This window comes from Pelobates fuscus, chromosome 6, assembly GCF_036172605.1.
Source record: "Pelobates fuscus isolate aPelFus1 chromosome 6, aPelFus1.pri, whole genome shotgun sequence".
In the NCBI taxonomy this organism is placed as follows: Eukaryota; Metazoa; Chordata; class Amphibia; order Anura; family Pelobatidae; genus Pelobates; species Pelobates fuscus.
The window spans coordinates 292,939,366-292,952,996 of record NC_086322.1 but is presented as its reverse complement, the minus strand read 5'-3'; positions in this window follow the sequence as shown (position 1 = coordinate 292,952,996).

Here is a 13,631-nt window from a genome sequence, read left to right as displayed (position 1 = left end):
AAAACACACACTACACTCTCTCATATTGAATGCATCCTCAGAATCACATAGTGGGGACACATACACTACATTCACACACATTGCATTTATACACACGGCACCTTTATACACAACACATTAAATTCACAAACACATTGCATTCGCACACACAGTGCACATATACACAAATTCTGCATTCACATACACAACACCATCATGCTGATTCATAGACACTCATACACACTAACTCACACTGCACCGTGTCACACTAAATTCTTACACTGCACACACTGATTTCTCATGACTTAAAATTTATTACACACACACACACACACATTTAAAGCACTGCACCGTTTATTACAGATAAAACCAACTAAATGGTTCTTTAAAATCCTAATGATATAATACGTATTTGTATATATATAGAAATAGTATATATTTAAAATTTAAGGAGAAAGTAGTTTAATTAGAAGCACAGCTTTTTTCCAATTCACCTATTTAGGCCTTAAATTTAAACATGTCTTTGAATTCTTGCTTTAGCAAATTTCCCCTGTTAATAAACAAATCCCCATCATCTGGATTTCCTCGGTAAAATTTCAATTGGAAGGCAGAATAAATAGATTTAGTTATTTATAGACACTTCAAAGAGACTTAGAGGAATAAGAAATCTGCGTGTGGGGACTGGATATAATCCTTGCCTGTCCCTGTGTGCCAGGATTTGCGGCTGGGCAGAGTGGTTTCTATGTGAGAGAGGAGGGAGGTGGCGTACGAGTCTGAGACCCTGACTAAGGGAGATAATATTAATATTAGCAATATTAGCCACCTGACCAGCTCTCAGTCCTAGCCCTGTTCTTTCAAGTAATGGAGATTGTGTCATTGGTTCACACAGATACAGTGAATCGCTACCCTCGAGACATTATAGCTCTTGTGTCCAGTGGGTTTTTATAGATAGCATTCAAAACCAGTGTGAAGAACCAGGCAATGGTGTTAAAAAGATGTCTAAAGCAATCACTGGAATGATTAGGATAGACATGATAGGGAGGTTGGTCTAATATTGGGGTAGATATGACTGGGTGCCTGGTCATGGTAGACATGATTGGGAGCTAGGTCAGGGTAGACATGATTGGGAGCTAGGTCAGGGTAGACATGATTGGGAGCTAGGTCAGGGTAGACATGATTGGGAGCTAGGTCAGGGTAGACATGATTGGGAGCTAGAGCAGGGTAGACATGATTGGGAGCTAGGTCAGGGTAGACATGATTGAGAGCTAGAGCAGGGTAGACATGATTGGGAGCTAGAGCAGGGTAGACATAACTGGGAGCTAGGTCAGGGTAGACATGATTGGGAGCTAGGTCATGGTAGACATGATTGAGAGCTAGGTCAGGGTAGACATGATTGGGAGCTAGAGCAGGGTAGACATAACTGGGAGCTAGGTCAGGGTAGACATGACTGGGAGCTAGAGCAGGGTAGACATAACTGGGAGCTAGGTCAGGGTAGACATGATTGGGAGCTAGGTCAGGGTAGACATGATTGGGAGCTAGAGCAGGGTAGACATGATTGGGAGCTAGAGCAGGGTATACATAACTGGGAGCTAGGTCATGGTAGACATGATTGGGAGCTAGGTCAGGGTAGACATGATTGGGAGCTAGGTCAGGGTAGACATGATTGGGAGCTAGGTCAGGGTAGACATGATTGGGAGCTAGAGCAGGGTAGACATAACTGGAAGCTAGGTCATGGTAGGCATGACTGGAGCTAGTTCAGGTTAGACAAGACAGAGAGGTAGGCCTAATGCTAGGGCAGACATGGCTGGAGAGTTAGGTCCAATGTCAGGGAAGACATAATTGGGGGTTAGGTCAAATATCAGCACAGACATGACTTGAAGTTACCCAAACCAATATTAAGTCGCTGCACATGCTTAAAGAGAAACTCCAAACCTCTAAATTACTTCAGTGCTAGCTCTTTTTTTCATTTTACAAAAAGTGCAGATTTCAATAGAATTTGGCACTTTTATAAATTAACATTGGCACACCCCCACAGCTGTGAATCAGATAAGTGGTCCTGTTACTTCCTTGGTTTGGTTAGCTCAGTGGAGCTAAACTCAAGAGGCAGCAATTGCCCAGAGCACCTGCCTTGAAAAGGCTTCTCATTGAGCTGCATTGGGAAGTCTGTGATTGGACAGTCACAGAAAGCCTGGGCGGGGTTAGAAGGGGAGGGCTTACAAAGATTGCAGACTAGAGATCTGCAGCTTTTGCAAGCTATTTTAGATATGCCTCAATTAAATAATGCATAATTCAAAGCATGCTTTATTTTATAAGGGGTATATCTACTGAAAAGCTGTTTTTATTTTTGTTGGAATTGGGCAGTGCAGTGTCCCTTTAACTTACAGATCTGTGTTTGTGTGCATGTCTATCTAGGCTGTTTGCACACCCTGGGAACTCAAAAGGTTAAACATCTAATTACCATGATTGCTAGAAAACAAGAGAGTAGCAGAATGACCTATCAAACGTAAGCAAGGAGTACAAAGCGATGGGGAGAAAAAAAAATCTATTACATTCAATTCCTCTGCCCTTCTCAGAGAGGTGCCCTTATCTTGCCTTTGAAGTGCATCTTATAATAAGCAGACAGCTGCTGCATATTTATAGATCGCTAAAACACTTCAATGGAAATTATTGAGGTGTTTCCGCTAGGTTTTAAACCAACATTGCAACAATCACGTCTGCTAAATCACCATTAAGGGAGCTTATTAGGCCTCCGCAGAACAAGACCCCTCCTATCCAAAATACACATATATACATCAAGGAGATCGCACACAAAGGCAGAAAAAATATCCTAAGTAGAAGCCTTTCTTCTCTATAGAAGATAAGGGGATTCTAACACTCCCCCTAGGCAGTGAATCAAGACACAGAGATTTGGTGGTGGACGTAGAGACATGAGAAAGAGTTGACTTAAAGAAGATTATGCTTATCTTGGATAACTGGATTGTATTAGAGTGCAAGCTTCCGAGACCACGTGGGCAGATTCTTTAAGCCTGATACACAATGGAAACCCAAATAACCTATTTAAATACAGACAGGCACAGTAATTACACAATCGCGTCAAGGGGAATCGAAATCCTTGTTTAATTTAGAGTGTCTTCGAAAGATCACTGGCACAGTGTCTGTAGAAGCGGAGAATAATTTCGGTGACATGTCCTGGGAATTGCATATTTTGGGAAGTTAAATTATTGGTCATGCATACCTGCCAGCAATTCTGAATTCAGCAGATTTTTAGGGATGGAAAAAGACAGCACTATGTTGCAGGTTGTGGATGTAAGTCCGAAGGGATGCCTTCCCAGTATTGGATTGGCACTCAGAAAATAAACATTTTAAACACCAGTCGCAAGCTGTATTCATTAATTAATTCCACCAAGACGTCTTGTAGGGTTGAAATGTTGCTAAGTGTTTATACAGATACACAATTACACCATGCCTCCCAACATTCCTGATTTTGGTGGGACAGTCACGATTTCAGGGATCTGTCCTGCCGTCCCCACTTTGTTCCCTGGTGTCCGCTTTTGGAGGTACCAGGGAACTGTCCACAGAAAGCATAAAGTGTGTGTGTCATTACGGCTATGATCACGCACTAGGACCCAGCAGAGAGCATTGAAACAGTTCTCCCTTAGCGGGCTGCTCTTGGTGGGCAGTGCCTACTTGATTGGCAGACAGTCTGGCTTGCATTCACACTTACTGACCTTCCAATACTCTGGGTGGGCCTACCCCCTTTCCGGGTGGGTCTGCTCCCTATGGGCGGTGGCAGTGATATGATTCGCGTCACTGGCCTGACCCATTTTACCCTTTTAATCATATTTGGGGTATGATTACACTATCATATAAAAGCTTTTTCGAGAAGAACAAAAATGAAGAATAACCATTCTATAACTCACCAACTCTTTAAATACAACAAGTATGAAATTTTACCATTTTAACCATGAGGGAATAGATTTTCATGTCTGTTCTGACCTGTGGGGTCAGTCTTCTTCTTGTGTTGTATTTGGGGAGTTAAGCTGCTCTGACCTAGGAAGTAAATGGATACAGTATGTACCCCCACGACCTACCTTGCATCACTGGTGACACACTTAGTGGACAGGCTCACTCTGTAATGAATGGAAGTGTCGACCTGGTGTCAAGCACACCAGACTGACATATGGCCTCCCAGCTGACCCCCAACATACAGAGCCATGCAGAGATTACTGCTGAAGTGCTCTCTGCATGGTGTTAGTGCCTTCTGCACAGCGTGAGTACATCTAATAATTAAATGTGCTGCTTGGGGACTGGGGACAGCTCCCCGGTCATGGTCCAACAGGGAACTAAATCAGGAAAGGGAGACAGGACCCTGACATTGTAATTTCTTTCCTAAAAGCGGGACAGTTGGAGCCCTGGTTTTACTGCCAGACACCATATTGAATATATCAGATAAGTATATCTAGATACCATTGTAATACAATTTGAGGTATCATATATATATATATATACATATTGCTTTTTCTTTGTACCATATTGCTTCAGCATGGTCTCTGTGTGGTCTTTGCAGAGCAGGGCTATCCGGGAGACTGTCAGTCAGTCTGGCCTGCATTGACCGCCAGTTTGCACACCTCCCTTCTAGGTGGCTCTGCCCCCTTTCTGGGTGGGAACACCATTTTGGCCATCACTGACATGCCCCATGTCTTTATATTCAGTATGATGAAGTCAGTAGGGACAGTCCTGATGGTGTCTTCCCATGTTTATTAATTATAAAGGCTATTTCCGTTAAAAACAAGGGGAGAGTTCTGATCCTCGTAGAACTAGGATCCTATAGATCACAGCATGGGCATACAATACAGGGTTGCCATGGTAACTAGGTATATACCATAGCGCAGTGTCCGACACCCATTCCTTAGGACCTGCTGTTGAGACAGAGTTTCTTGATAGATATTGTTTTAGTGCAGACGAGTTACTTGTTCAGTAAATTACAGAAACACCTGCATGTATCCGTATGGATTAAGTCATTCCTTTTCTAATGGTAGAGATTCCTGTAGGTACCTATAGGGTAGCCCTCCTATCATAGTTTATAGGAGGGCTACCCTACGGACTTTATAGAGACTTTATTAAATGGAATATATTTACCGGGTTTATTCACCAAATTGGGAATTACGGAGAAAGGAATGCAAAGTTTAAGCCAACATAACTAAATTGTGAAATTCTCCAAAACAGCTGTTTGTTTGCTTTTTCCAGCATGACTAGTTTGGATTAAAATGTGAGATTTCCTTGTTAATTCGCCCAGGTCCCCTATAGTGAATTACCACACATGGGCAACTAAGGAGTAATGGAACAATTACAGAGATATTTTTACATCAAGAGGTTAACAAATGTACCGTCCTGGAGGACAAGAGTACAACATGTGCCAGCTACATTTCCTGAGATACCCTAGGTGTTATTATAGAAACCAGATTGTGTAAAATTATCTTCAAAGTCACACATTTCATTTCACAGTCTGCAATCTGTCAGTACAGAGAACATCAGGGAAATTTAAAGGGACACTCCAGGTACCAAAACAACTTCATCTAAGTGAAGTAGTTAAGGTGCCAGGAGGCCTCTGGGGGACACTCTTACTTCAAGGGGTTATTCCGTTCTTGAACGGTTTAACCCCTAAGTTGCCTACAGCTCTGATCTCCCCTCCTCCCCTGGTGGCTTCCGAATGTTCAGATTCAGAAAGTGCAGAGTGCCGCCGGGCAGGGGCGCTGCTGATATTAGTGACTCCCCATTTTCTAAACTGGCTTGCAAATGATACATTTCTTTGTAAGTGTTACTTTAATTGAACTGAGTGCATTTAAAAACAAGAACAATGTATCTTATTTACACAGCCTGAGTTCTAAACACATTTATTGTAGTTTAAAGACACATTACTGGGAGTATTATTGCTGTGGATCTCTGTTATACACTCAGACACATTACTGGGAGTATTATTGCTGTGGAGCTCTGTTATACACTCAGACACATTACTGGGAGTATTATTGCTGTGGAGCTCTGTTATACACAGACATTACTGGGAGTATTATTGTTGTGGAGCTCTGTTATACGCTCAGACACATTCCTGGGAGTATTATTGCTGTGGAGCTCTGTTACACACCCAGACACATTACTGGGAGTATTATTGCTGTGGAGCTCTGTTATACACTCAGACACATTACTGGGAGTATTATTGCTGTGGAGCTCTGTTATACACTCAGACACATTACTGGGAGTATTATTGCTGTGGAGCTCTGTTATACACTCAGACACATTACTGGGAGTATTATTGCTGTGGAGCTCTGTTATACACTCAGACACATTACTGGGAGTATTTTTTCTGTGGAGCTCTGTGATACACTCAGACACATTACTGGGAGTATTATTGCTGTGGAGCTCTTTTATACACTCAGACACATTACTGGGAGTGTTATTGCTGTGGAGCTCTGTTATACACTCAGACACATTACTGGGAGTATCATTGCTGTGGAGCTCTGTTATACACTCAGACACATTACTGGGAGTGTTATTGCTGTGGAGCTCTGTTATACACTCAGACACATTACTGGGAGTATTATTGCTGTGGAGCTCTGTTATACACAGACATTACTGGGAGTATTATTGTTGTGGAGCTCTGTTATACGCTCAGACACATTACTGGGAGTATTATTGCTGTGGAGCTCTGTTACACACCCAGACACATTACTGGGAGTATTATTGCTGTGGAGCTCTGTTATACACTCAGACACATTACTGGGAGTATTATTGCTGTGGAGCTCTGTTATACACTCAGACACATTACTGGGAGTATTATTGCTGTGGAGCTCTGTTATACACTCAGACACATTACTGGGAGTATTATTGCTGTGGAGCTCTGTTATACACTCAGACACATTACTGGGAGTATTTTTTCTGTGGAGCTCTGTGATACACTCAGACACATTACTGGGAGTGTTATTGCTGTGGAGCTCTGTTATACACTCAGACACATTACTGGGAGTATCATTGCTGTGGAGCTCTGTTATACACTCAGACACATTACTGGGAGTATTATTGCTGTGGAGCTCTGTTATACACTCAGACACATTACTGGGAGTATCATTGCTGTGGAGCTCTGTTATACACTCAGACACATTACTGGGAGTATTATTGCTGTGGAGCTCTGTGATACACTCAGACACATTACTGGGAGTATTTTTTCTGTGGAGCTCTGTTATACACTCAGACACATTACTGGGAGTATTATTGCTGTGGAGCTCTGCTATACACTCAGACACATTACTGGGAGTATTATTACTGTTGAGCTCTGTTATACACTCAGACACATTACTGGGAGTATTATTGCTGTGGGGCTATGTTATACACTCAGACACATTACTGGGAGTATTATTGCTGTGGAGCTCTGTTATACACTCAGACACATTACTGGGAGTATTATTGCTGTGGAGCTCTGTTATACACTCAGACACATTACTGGGAGTGTTATTGCTGTGGAGCTCTGTTATACACTCAGACACATTACTGGGAGTATCATTGCTGTGGAGCTCTGTTATACACTCAGACACATTACTGGGAGTATTATTGCTGTGGAGCTCTGTTATACATTCAGACACGTTACTGGGAGTATTATTGCTGTGGAGCTCTGTTATACACTCAGACACATTACTGGGAGTATTTTTTCTGTGGAGCTCTGTTATACACTCAGACACATTACTGGGAGTATTATTGCCGTGGAGCTCTGTTATTAACTCAGACACATTACTGGGAGTATCATTGCTGTGGGGCTCGGTTATACACTCAGACACATTACTGGGAGTATTATTGCTGTGGAGCTCTGTTATACACTCAGACACATTACTGGGAGTATTATTGCTGTGGAGCTCTGTTATACACTCAGACACATTACTGGGAGTATTATTGCTGTGGAGCTCTGTTATACACTCAGACACATTACTGGGAGTATTATTGCTGTGGAGCTCTGTTATTAACTCAGACACATTACTGGGAGTATTATTGCTGTGGAGCTCTGTTATACACTCAGACACATTACTGGGAGTATTATTGCTGTGGAGCTCTGTTATACACTCAGACACATTACTGGGAGTATTATTGCTGTGGAGCTCTGTTATACACTCAGACACATTACTGGGAGTATTATTGCTGTGGAGCTCTGTTATACACTAAGACACATTACTGGGAGTATTATTGCTGTGGAGCTCTGTTATACACTAAGACACATTACTGGGAGTATTATTGCTGTGGAGCTCTGTTATACGCTCAGACACATTACTGGGAGTATTATTGCTGTGGAGCTCTGTTACACACCCAGACACATTACTGGGAGTATTATTGCTGTGGAGCTCCGTTATACACTCAGACACATTACTGGGAGTATTATTGCTGTGGAGCTCTGTTATACACTCAGACACATTACTGGGAGTATTATTGCTGTGGAGCTCTGTTATACGCTCAGACACATTACTGGGAGTATTATTGCTGTGGAGCTCTGTTATACGCTCAGACACATTACTGGGAGTATTATTGCTGTGGAGCTCTGTTACACACCCAGACACATTACTGGGAGTATTATTGCTGTGGAGCTCCGTTATACACTCAGACACATTACTGGGAGTATTATTGCTGTGGAGCTCTGTGATACACTCAGACACATTACTGGGAGTATTATTGCTGTGGAGCTCTGTTATATACTTAGACACATTACTGGGAGTATTATTGCTGTGGAGCTCTGTTATACACTCAGACACATTACTGGGAGTATTATTGCTGTGGAGCTCTGTTATACACTCAGACACATTACTGGGAGTATTATTGCTGTGGAGCTCTGTTATACACTCAGACACATTACTGGGAGTATTATTACTGTGGAGCTCTGTTATACACTCAGACACATTACTGGGAGTATTATTGCTGTGGAGCTCTGTGATACACTCAGACACATTACTGGGAGTATTATTGCTGTGGAGCTCTGTTATATACTTAGACACATTACTGGGAGTATTATTGCTGTGGAGCTCTGTTATACACTCAGACACATTACTGGGAGTATTATTGCTGTGGAGCTCTGTTATACACTCAGACACATTACTGGGAGTATTATTGCTGTGGGGCTCTGTTATACACTCAGACACATTACTGGGAGTATTATTGCTGTGGAGCTCTGTTATACACTCAGACACATTACTGGGAGTATTATTGCTGTGGAGCTCTGTTATACGCTCAGACACATTACTGGGAGTATTATTACTGTGGAGCTCTGTTATACACTCAGACACATTACTGGGAGTATTATTGCTGTGGAGCTCTGTTATACACTCAGACACATTACTGGGAGTATTATTACTGTGGAGCTCTGTTATACACTCAGACACATTACTGGGAGTATTATTGCTGTGGAGCTCTGTTATACACTCAGACACATTACTGGGAGTATTATTGCTGTGGAGCTCTGTTATACACTCAGACATATTACTGGGAGTATTATTGCTGTGGAGCTCTGTTATACACTCAGACACATTACTGGGAGTATTATTGCTGTGGAGCTCTGTTATACACTCAGACACATTACTGGGAGTATTATTGCTGTGGAGCTCTGTTATACACTCAGACACATTACTGGGAGTATTATTGCTGTGGAGCTCTGTTATACACTCAGACACATTACTGGGAGTATTATTGCTGTGGAGCTCTGTTATACACTCAGACACATTACTGGGAGTATTATTGCTGTGGAGCTCTGTTATACACTCAGACACATTACTGGGAGTATTATTGCTGTGGAGCTCTGTTATACACTCAGACACATTACTGGGAGTATTATTGCTGTGGAGCTCTGTGATACACACAGACACATTACTGGGAGTATTATTGCTGTGGAGCTCTGTTATACACCCAGACACATTACTGGGAGTATTATTGCTGTGGGGCTCTGTTATACACTCAGACACATTACTGGGAGTATTATTGCTGTGGAGCTCTGTGATACACTCAGACACACCAACAATATGGAGCTCCTAGAAAAGATAGCCATTTGGGTCCAAAAGAGGGACATTTGGTTCCAGCATAGAGACTGTTCCTCCTAAATAGGGACACTTGTGAGGTATGCTAAAAACCTTTTGAAATGCTTCATGTGCCTGGCTGTACTAGTATGACTGAGCTTATAATTCAACTGTGTTAACCCCCCATATGGAACTGGTCGATTTGAGGGTGCTTGATGTCGAAGGAATGAACAAGAAAAGCCCATAGCTGAAGCTTCCTCTGTCGGCACCGCAACCTTCATTACAGGGTCCACCTTCCACTCCTTTACCTACCAGGAGCAGTGGCAGATCCAGGGAGGGGGGCAGCAGGGCAAATCCTCTTTCTAAGAAATCAGAGGCATTTTTGTCTAGCTAGCAGGTTGGTCTGGATTAATGAACACTCCCCTCCAAATACCTGTGGCCATGTTGTATGTAGGTATCTGCATATCTGTCTATGTGGTTGCATATGTCTGTGTGTCTGTATGTGGGTAGAGATATTTGTGTTTGGTCATATGAATCTGTGTGCATGTAGTTGCATTTTTCACGGTATCTTTCACAGTATCTATGTTTGCAAGTGTGTATATCTGTTTTTGTGCAAATGTATATTTCTATTTTCTAAAGAAAAAAGATGTACACAAAATTCAGTGGTGCCCCTCCAAACATTAAGGTTCTGGATCTGCCTTTGGCCTGGAGTCCTCATCACTGCTTTACTCACTTTGCAACACAGAGGTCTACAGAGGTCTACAGCACACAAGACTGTGGTACCCTCAATAGAACTACACAAATAATGGTCAACAAAATGACAGGATTTGATATAACTTTTGTCAAGTTTTTTCAACTTTGGCTTTGTCTATGGGGCAAAGCAATCCCTACTTAGTCTTATATATTTTTATTGCATTGGAATTCAAACTAAATCCCAATGCAGTCAGCATGTTTTATCTCATTATGAAATTATCAGAAGTGACAGAGCTGCTTAAAAGTGAATTGTTCGAAATGGCTAGGAAAGTTTAAAAATGTCTAAAATTAGAAGACTGTGGATAAACAGTGACTCCTACAGGTGAGTTTAGTCTTTACATAATAAAAAAGAATATATTAATCATGAAAACAAATCAGTTTTCCTGACACTATAGTACCCTGAGGGTGCCCCCACCCTCAGGGTCCCCCTCCCGTGGCACTGAAGGGGTAAAACCCCCGCAGCCACTTACCTTAATCCAGCGCCGGGCTCCCTTGCCTCTCCTCCCCCGCCGTCAGCTCCCCCGTCTGACGTCAGCGGAGCGGAATGCGCATGCGCGGCAGTGCCGCGCGCGCATTCAAAGTGTCCATAGGAAAGCATTTCTCAATGCTTTCCTATGGACACTCTGCGTGATGGAGGCATAATATGCCTTCAGCATCGCAGATGCGCGTCTAGTGGCTGTCCGGAAGACAGCCACTAGAGGCTGGCTTAACCCCAGATAAACATAGCAGTTTCTCTGAAACTGCTATGTTTGCATCTGAAGGGTTGAAACCTGAGGGACCTGGAACCTAGACCACTTCATTGAGCCGAAGTGGTCTGGGTGACTATAGTGTCCCATTAATGTAGAAGTGTTGGTGCATCGATGATGTCCCTTTGTTTTGAAGAAAGTAAAACATTGCCATTTCTGACAAACTGCCATGTTTTATTTGTCAGAGAACATGCCTTTACTCAGTCCCCTAAAAAAATTAGTATTTTGTAAAATCTTTAGGAAATACTTACAATGACTGAAGTTTCAACACAGTGAAAAGATAGGGACTACTTTTTCTAATGCATTTTTCATACACATGACAAAAAAGATAATCTACCACTGTCAGGTTTTGCCATTTCCCTCAGCCATTGCTAGTGACGGCTTTGAGGAAAAAGGCATTGTATTTAAAGATATCAGTGTTGCCCTCTTGCGTATGTACAAGAGTGCAGCATTTAGCTGTGACACTGGCGGATGAAGCACAAAAGGTGAGGAGAATCCATTCGATGGTCATGGAGTAAAACTTACCTACCCCTGCTCCCCTGGACCACTGCACTGCTGGCATCAAAGTCACCATAGCAAAATACTGCAAAATATGAAAAGACCTCAGAAGGTTACAGAGCCAGTTTAAAAATTTTGAAAATCAAAGGTCTTTAAATTCGGTGTCATTCTGCACAACAGGAGAAAACTTTGATGGATGGAGTGTGGAGATTACCGAACATGCACCGTGTGTTCCAAATGCTTCTCTATAATAAGCATTAAATTGGCCAAACATCATCGATTCATCGCTCCTTACTGATGACTTCACTGGAGATGGGAAGAGAGTCAGGTCCAGGCACTTGGGATATTGCAAAAAGCAGATTTTTTGGAACGAAGGAGCAACGTTTTGGCCTGCACGGAGGCGCTTGTCGAGCTGGAAATGGAGCGGGTGCAGAGAGGAAAACAGTCGTGACAGGACACTGGATTACGGGTATGTTTTATATCTCTTATATTATTAATAAATATATTTATTTGTAATGTAAGAATGTTCCTTTAAATAAGAAGTGATACGAACTGATGGTTTGTTTGACAGAAAAAAGAATACTGTTTCTTTTAAATGAAAGGATCAAGGATCAGAAAAAAAAAGATTGACTATGCACTCTAAATATTAAACAAAAAATATCGAAAACATAGTTCTCATCTACATTCTCATTAATCATTGGGGTGCAGAGGACCCGCAATCACCCAGCTATAAGCCAACCCCACAGGTCTAACGTTGCAAGGAGGGACTCGTTACTTCCTGCTTTGTTTTGTCAATTTTACACAACTTGTGGTATATGTACATACAAGAAGGAGAGATCTATCTCCCTTCACTGAAGAAATCCAAGCTGTTGGCTCAAGACCGTCTTTCCCCATGGGCATGCTGAGAAGTTGCCCGGTGGCCCCACACGCATAAGAGCCCCACCACGTTGCCCATGGGGCGAGGACGACAGGGGAGATGCTTTCATCTCCCCTGCTGGCCCATGCAGAGCCAGCCTTGCTGTTTGCATTCTCGGGCTGGTCGAGAGATGAAAGACCTCGCTCACCGGCCTCCGGCCACTTCATTACAATTAGTGGCAACTAAACAATGCAAAAAAATGTACATGTACACATTTTAGTAGTTGCCTTCTGTGTCATGGAGTTTAACTCCGCAAAATGACCGCGGACATCCTTACGCTTTGCATGAGGACGTCTAGTTTCTTAGGAAACCCCATAGGAAAGCATTGATTCAATAATTTCCTATGAGGAAGGCATAATGCATGTGCGGCGCTCGCTGCTTATGAGCATTAGGTTCCTCCTCGTGCTGACATAGAAGGAGGCAAAGACGGAGGTAGTGCCGAGAGAACTCGGCCCTGGAATAATGTGTTTTTAAAGGATTTTTAACCCTTTCATTTCCGCAAGGGGTGATGGCGGTGGCAGAGGGACACTGTAGTGTTAGGAATACACTATAGTGTTTCTTTAATACATTATGGATGCATAGTCATAACTCCACATACAGATGAGGACCACAAAGCATGAAGGCCTCCTACTGACACCTAGCGCCACCTAGTGTCTGAGATAGACATCGTTTTTTTTTTCACCAAACCTCAAATTAGTTATA